The following is an 8,642-nucleotide window of genomic DNA, read 5'->3' as shown; positions in this document are numbered from 1 at the left end:
ATAAAGACCTATATGACCAACTTTGGTGTGGAAGAACTCGTCTGGCCTGCACCTTATTGTCCTGATCTCAACCTAATAGAACACCTTTGGGATGAATTAGATTGGAGACTGCGAGGTAGACCTTCTCGTCCAACATCAGTCTCTGACCTCACAAATATACTTTTAGGAGAAGTCCGAAATTGCCATAAACCCACTCGTAAACCTTGTGGAAAGCCTTCCTGGAAAAGGTGAAGCTGTTATAGCTGCAAAGATGGGCCGACATCATGTTAACTCCTATAGATTAAGAATTGGATGTCAAGTTATCCATGAAGGCAGACAAGCGATGACTTTTGGCAATATAAATTAATATGAAGAAGAAGAAGATTTTGGTGGGCAGTGAAATTAAAGTGGTAAACACAGAACAGAAAACAACAGAAACCCATCAGCTGCCTGGTTAATCAGAGGGGAAAAAAGGAGAAAAATCTAATTAAGACGTGATCTCTGGGAAGTGAACTATACAAACAATACAGCAATGAATTCTTAGCACTAAGGTGAGACCAAAATTAAAAATAGTAAATTGGATATTACAGCTTTATTACCACTTTTACATATGTGTTAACATTTATGAATGCATGAGCAGCAGCGCAGGGGCGTGGGAGGAAGAGAGCAACAACGAGGGCTGTCTCTGGGGCAGCCTGCAGTGGAGTGCACACAAGAAGGGCTGGGAAGCCTCATATGATGCATTTACATGGATGTTACTGGTTATCTGCAGTGCTTTGTTATTTTTTTCCTCCAATAGGAGACTTGGGTTTCCTTGAATCAGGTGGTTAAAGGAATCTAGGATGTGATTTCTGCGGGGGAAACCTTATTTTTGGCAAAGATGATTTCTAATGTGTGTGCATATGCATGTGTCTTTTTTCCATATCTGACTACAGAGATGTGGAAGAATTAAAGGAAGTAGATTTAATTCAACCAAAGTAAATAACCTGAATTTGATCATGAAGATATGTTTGTTTCTTTGGATCAGTGATGAGCTTTAGTGTCCCTTGGCCTTAATTTTCACATCTATAGAGCTCAGTAGTGATTGCCCACTTTTTCAACATCCCCAGTCCTAAAAGTGAATTTCCCATGTTTTCAGTCATAGGAAAATAACGGGCCAAAAATAATGTCTAAAATCTCCTAAACTGTTAATTTGACGTCCTATAAGTTATTAGGTAATTAAATATTACTAAAAACATAAGCCAGGAAAAGAGTAGGTAAGTAGTGAATATTTGACATCACAAGTACTGAGGTGCATGAAAACGTGTTTGGAGTTTCTAGTCTTATTCTGTTTTCTTGCATTCATGCTAAGAGCAACAGAAGCTAGAAGGTAGATAGAAAATAACAACAAGTGAAGGAACATCAACAAGGATTAAAGTGACACAGAAAACATGAGTAAATGGAGCACAAGTGAGGCAAATGTGGAAGAGTCTCTCTCTTCTGGAAGCTGTAGAAAACTAAAATAAGTAAAGTCATGTTAATAAAGCAGCTTTCTGTATTTCCATGTCTGTCTCCCTTACAAGTCAAGTTTCCTATCTGAATGTGTTCCTGGCTCCACCTGAAAAGAAAACGCGCCGATCCAAACAGTCACTTTGCTCCAATCTCAGCCTCACCAACAGCGTCAATAAGAAGCCACAAAGACGCAAACAGAGGGCTGGCGAGCTCATCCAAGGATCACATTGTGATTCACAAATGCGTTTCCATCTCTCCATCTCCACAGCCAGACAGAAATAGTCAGTTTTGGCACTGCCATAGTTTTGCCTCTCTCCCTCTGCACTGTCTGTCCCTCCCTCCCTCCCCTTTCATCTCAAAGCAGGAGGGAGTGGGGGGAAAACTGAAGTTATTGGATGTGACACACCCAGGAAAGAAAAAAGGGGGAAAAAATTGCATTACACCACAAAGCTGAATGCCACAGGAGCAGAAAGAGATGTAGCTCTCCTGCTGCTTAATAACAGTGGAAATATTTAAAATAGAAGCAGCAGCAGCAACGGTGGAATATTTCTGAATCTATATTTAGATTGGGAGTGATGTGCCTCGCCCTCGCAGCCATGGCTCATGTGGGATTCACAGGGAGACATGGAAATGCATCAGGGTGGAGATCAATCTAGCATGCTGCAGAGTGCCATGCAGAAAGATGTCTTTCCCCTTGCACACACACACACAATCGGGCCAATATATCATATATTATCAAAACAAGGTCTGTTGTGTTCAGGCTGACGGCGGACGATCAAACTGAATCCTCCTGCATTTATTCCACAAGAACATTTCAAAGCATTGTAATCTCTAAATGAGGTAGGATTTACAGAGTGAGCTACAAAGTCAAATTCCTTTGTACAGCCTCTTTACAAGCCATCTATTTTTAGCTTCCGCTGCCATCACTACTCCAGCTGGATGCAAGAATATCATCTGCTATTCATTCATTCACTAACCAATAACCTGACTCCCGGGCTTGCTTTCACTCTGCAGATTTCAAACATTATTACTTTCCAGGATCTTGTCACAGCAAATTGCATTGATTATTCGGCTCTACATCAGTTGGCTTTAATTACATTTACTTTGCATTGCTTCGCTAAGCATATATCTCCACGTGATTGCGACTAAATTACAATTAGCCAATGCCCCGTGCACCTGGGAGAAAGACATAATCGTGGTTTCATGTAAATCAATGGCATGTGGGTTTCATCTGCAAAAAATAATGAGGTACTGCAGAAGCTGGCAGAACAGTGTCACTGATAAACCTGAATTGATTTACATTGGTATAGATTGCATAACACTGTTAGACATTATTTTTTGGTAAGTAAAATAAAGAAGGAGCCTTAGTCTGTCGCACAGCTTACAGCTTCAGTGGATATTTTACATGGGTGGAATTACATTTATTCCTATTTAGCACCAGTCAAAACTTATACCAAAAGTGACAATCCAATATGTTTCTTATTTTCTACTTCAATTTCTTCCTGAATTATAAGAAATCCATTTCCAAAGCCCATTAACATGAAGAAGCTTTCAATCTTAAAATAGGACCATTATGTTTATTTATATCCCTTAGTTGCTGTCTCATTGATACCCTTTTACAGTCTAAGTTGTTCATATTAAAAATGGACAACATTTCAAACAATCAGGTCAAGAGAATTCCAGTGAGCCAAAAACTTAGACTCTAAAACCAACGTGCTTAAAATATGCAACAGGGGTTAGAGACCATCTCAATCTGACTCTGAGTCCTAAAACTAAAAACCCCTCCAATCAAAACCAATAAAAGCCACACTTTCAACAGAGTGTTTGTGTCTGTGTTTGTGGGTGCAAAAGGAGGCAGACACATATTTTTTAAATAAATCATACAAAATATACTTTGTAACAGTATCAGTTGTCTCTCCACTGAGCTTCTAATTACTTGGAAATACTCAAATTTTTGAAAAAAACAAAAACATACCAGGTACAAACTCTGAAAATCAAAAAAATCAGACAATGTCCAAAAAAAGCCCTTTAAAAATCCTTTGGAAAGCCTGAAAAATCACTGCTCTAGATTACTTTAAAAAATGAAAAAAAAAAAAAAAAAAAAGTGACTCCTTGGAAACAAAATATAAAGAAGAGGAGACTTTTGCACAGTACTGTAGGTACGGGCAGATCAGTATTGACACCAGCATTGGTAATCATATTGGATTGAGGGGACCAATATTGTTATTTCAGTTTAGACATATCTGAAGTGAACATCTGAAGCCTCAGTAAACTACCAGCATACGCAAAACACAGTTTTCAGCCAACTGCATGTTCTGGTTAGAGTGTCAGAACATGCAGAGTGACGTCTTCAGTCTGAAGACGTCACTTGGATGAGTGACGAAACGTTTCTCCACAAAACGCTACGTCCAGATGAACAGATTCAACTTTTGGAGCTTTGCTTTCCTGGATGATTGAGAATGTATCAAGACGGTTTAAAGCAAAGCGATTAAATGTATGTGTGAAGCAAAGAAAAAAGAAAGAATTCATCTGTAGATTGATGGATTAATAGATCAATGAATCGGTTAAAGGGAGAGTGCAGCAGGGGTTGGGTGTGGCTGACGTAGCAGAAGCTCAAGTACTAAATAATGAATTTAAAAATAAAAATAAATCTTGAATTCAAGACACTATTAATGATCAGTTTAGTTCAAAACTGTAAAAAGAAAGTGGATTAAATGATGGTAGTTTGCATTAAGAATAAATATAAATAATAAAGTCTTTAAAAGGTTACAGTAAAAATAAATTCTGTGTGCTGGTTTTAAATGAACACAATGCTATGAAGCAGCATGAGTGGCTGGTCACACAGATGGTAGTGTTGACAGGCTGCTGGGTTCATTGGCCAGCTCTGTGTACAGTTAGCAGGGGGTCACCAACAAGCCCTGGGATGTTAGTCTCTGCCAGTCCCGTTTTATCACATGCACACTTCGGCTGCGAAATCCCTGCCTATCACAGCTCCATTCAGCTGTCACCGAAAAAACACCTGAACAGTGTGATTTATGAACTGGGGTTTGCACTGTCTGACAAGGTAAACAATCCCACTTTGTGCCGCTGCTGCAGATATGAAACTTTGTTCTCAGATATGTGATTTTGCTTTAGATGAATGAGCGACGGTGTGAAGTGAAGGTCGAGCTGAATGCCAGCCTTCAGTCAAGGAGAACATTTTGTTTTCAGCTCAAAGGAGCATGGCATGTAGATTATCAGCTAACACTTCAAAAAATGATTGCACGAAGAGATCCAAGGCTGCACGGCGACACATGCACAAGCTCACAAGAGTGTCAGGCTTACTGGAAAGTAGAGAAGCAGAGCCCCACACAGGATGGCCTCCAGCAGGACAAGACCTGATGCTCTGATACTCTGCGGAAACACAAACACATGACAATTATTAAACTTCTGATTTATGGACCATTTAATATATAAAAAAATCTGAGCACAAAAATATTAATAATATGTTTAACCAACTGGTATCAAGGACATTGTATTCACAAGCTCAAGTTGTTCATCTTTTACTAGTACAGGGTGGTGGGACTGATGCTGTTGTTGTAGCCCCAGGGAGATCAGTCAACACATCAAGCTCTGATTATTTAACTTGAAATCTGTATAGAGCAGAGATGCAGAGAACCACAACAGCAGCCAAGTCTAGATTCTTCTGAACCAGTATCTGTGCTAAATACTCTCAGTCTGGTGGCCAGAAAATATAGCAATAGCAAAATCAACTTGTAGCAGTGGACAGAGCAACACCATTAAAGGATAAGACAGCTCAGGAGAGACTGTGCAAGTGGAAAATTGTCGTTGGCTGATCCTCCAGGAAGGACCAAAGGCTTAACTAACTATTACTGAGGCTTTATTGGGGCCTTTTTCACTGAAGAAAAATCCACCACAAAACCAAATTTCAAAGCAGCCATAATGGTCAAAGTGGCCATAATACCAAAACAGTGATGTCAAAGAGACTCAAATGCTTCATAAAGAGCAATTGTAGTGCTGGGTGGTTTGTCACTATGACTAACTTCAATTACATTACAAACAGATTGAAGAAGAAAGTTTTTCAGTTTTTAATATAAAAACATTAATGGACAGCTTTAATTTTGATGTGTGTGTATTGTAAATAGAAATAAACCAAATAACATGTACATAACTGCTCACTTTTTAAAAGATATATCAGAAACAGGGCATCATTTAGGCGATTCTGTAAGACAGAAAAAAAAATCCAAAATGCCAAAATAAAAATGTTTTTTCTTTTGTGTACAGAGTACTGTGGTTTCTATCCACATTAAAAATGTATCGCACAGCATGTCATAATATTCAAGGCTGATTTAAAGAGGATGGAGGTTTGTTCCTTGTTACTTGAAAGAGGAGAAGAGCAAAGCAAAATCTCCTCCCTTAAGCACTTTTTATAGAAGCATCCACCATTTGCAGGCGCTTTGTGTGCACCTCTTGTGTAAGATATTTAGCAACATATCGTCCTCTAATTGACAAGGCGCTTGAGGGGGGCTTTCAGAGAGCAGAGGACAGCTGTGCCACCCATTTAAAAATACATGCAAAAGAAAGCAAAAGGGCTCTCTTTGTGCACCAGATCAACTTATTTTAATTAAATTGCATGAATGTAATTGAAAAGTCTGCGAAGAACTTTGAAACAAAATCATAAACTTAGTTTAATGACATCAATTGGAATTATATAAGTAGTCTTTAAATTATGACAAAGCCCTGGAGTATCTGAAACATCCATCTGCTTTTATAATGGGAATGATCCTTTGATGAACTCTAGCCGTTGTAATGGCAGAGTCCTCGGGTGTGGAAGATAGAGCAGCTAGAAGTTCCTTTGTCAGGAATGTGGAGCATCTTCAGGCTAATCCTCAGATGTTTGATGCTCAATTCAAAGCTAGTAATTAAGACACTTAACTGACAGAAACAACGGGAGCAATGGGAGGCTGAACAGTTCAGAGATTTAATTAGGTAGACGTTAAACTAAAAAAAAAGATGTTTGAAATATTAACCATACAAAATCAAGTTTTGTGTCTTGACATGAATATATATTTATGTTTTGTTCCAAAACACAAGACATTGTACGGTGTATTCAGGTAAACACTAAACAGTGGGAGCAGTCGCAATTTTCCCCATATGGTATCTCACTTTTTCTTGTCCTGAAAAAGTACGCAGTACACACTCCGTCTCCTTCTGCTCTCTTCTCTTTCCTCTAACGGTGAGCAGTTGTGGGTCATCTGACCCAAACTGCTCTGCTGGAAGTTTCTGCCTGTTAAAAGGGAGCTTTTTCTTCCCACTGTCGCAGAAGGGTTACTGGATTGGTTTGTCTGACTGTTGAGGTTTTTCTCTCTAACATTGTAGGGTCTCACACTTGAGTTGGCTCTTGTAGTGAAATGAAAGTGAATCTCCTGTTTGTCTGCTATAGTTTGCAGATTCCAGCCAGTGTAGCATCCCGAGTGTGTGTTGAGGTAGTTCAAAGAGGGAGGTGGGCAAGAGGCATTGAGAATTTGCTGAACTACTCCAACAAAATGAGTAATTTCTGGACACCCCATTGTGTGAAGAGCTTACAGGGTGAGGGCTCTGAAAGGAAGGATACAAACATGGCAGCAAGTGAAATAAAGTGAAAGATGGAAGCAATGAGATGCAGAGAAGAAAAGAAATTTGTGAAGGGAGCAGGGCGGGATTGGGCGTGTTCAGAAACTTTTTCGCTACAGCCCAGTGTGTGTAGTTACCCTCCTAATCCTAGTTTTATTGGCTGCCTGTGTCCAGCCATGCCGGTCGGATTGAGTAGGGAGGCCAAAGAAGTGGGGGTGGAGGGGCTGAACACATGTCTTCTTTGTGGTAATACGCTGATTAGGCCTGAGAAAGAGCCGGACCTGGTTACGGCCTTTCTCAGGTCACCGTAGAAACCAGCCCGGTAGGGGACCTCTGTGTGTCTCCCCCCTCCTGATGTAGACAGGCACACCGAGGTCTTCCTTTGCAGAAATTTTTCCACAACACCACCACTCAAAATGCCACCGCAATTGTTGTTGAGCCTCAATGTTTTTGCCTGTAATCGCCGTTGCCTTTCTGGGCAGTTTGCGCTGCACTTGTGGCCTCAACCTGGGAAACGTGGTTTCAATGTTGTTCAGATGCAAACCGCAGACTGATTCCTTTGCCTGCGCTCATAAATTAGACCGCTGTCACATTCCCATAATCCATCCCTGGCCCTGCACACCGTCTATCGTTCCGGCACAGCAACTGTCATCCAAATCCCAGCGCTGAGCTCGGCACATTTCTGATGATGCCGTAACACATGACATTGTTCATAATCGAAAACAGACCTGCCTCAATGTCAGCACCACTATGACATACCGCATCTTGACTTGAGGCATTGAAAAGTCATCTTTATTGGTATAGCACAGAAGACTCCCCACCACAACCAACTGGAGAGCAGGCCTCATACAACTTTCACCAGGCAATCTATCAGTATTGTCATATTTACCCCCACAGAACCCCGACGCCCCTCTCAAACAGGGCGGTAGGTTGAGTGCTGCTCAGTCACTGTTGTTTCCCCATCTTCATTGTTAAGGAAGACTAAAACACAGAAGGGGCGGGTGAAGGGGCCACTCCACCGCTGACCTCCAGACTTTGGTCACTGGCTCTCTCTTCATGCGGCGGCAGTGAGCCTTCTTGATGCAGAGTGCACGCTCCCAGCCCCTGCTGAGCAACCTCACCGCCCCACTCACGCCCTAGAGGTCTCCAGGAAGGCACCATCACCCCCAAGTCACAGCCATCGAGACATATAGAAGTGCGGTGCAAATACTGCTACGTATACACATTGCATTATTTAAATGTATAGTATTTATGCTGATAGCTACATCATGAGCACTGTGTAACAGCTAGTATGAACTACAAGTCTACTGTACATGATTATGGTATAATTAGAAGCATTAACGCAATGCATAGTTGTGTAATTAATATCAGGAATTCTCAAAATCTCAATAAAACAGGTCATTCTGACAGTTGATGACTTTCTGACTTGAAAACAGGATTCCAGAAAATGCTGGCTTCCATATGGCGCCGCATTCTCAGTCTGTTGTGAAATCCATCAGGTAATCTATCCAGGCTTGTATATTAATTTTTAATAAGTGTTCACTCACATTTCGTTGTGT

Source organism: Oreochromis niloticus, linkage group LG8 (assembly GCF_001858045.2).
Source record: "Oreochromis niloticus isolate F11D_XX linkage group LG8, O_niloticus_UMD_NMBU, whole genome shotgun sequence".
Taxonomy (NCBI): Eukaryota; Metazoa; Chordata; class Actinopteri; order Cichliformes; family Cichlidae; genus Oreochromis; species Oreochromis niloticus.
Note: the sequence above shows the minus strand (reverse complement) of the source record.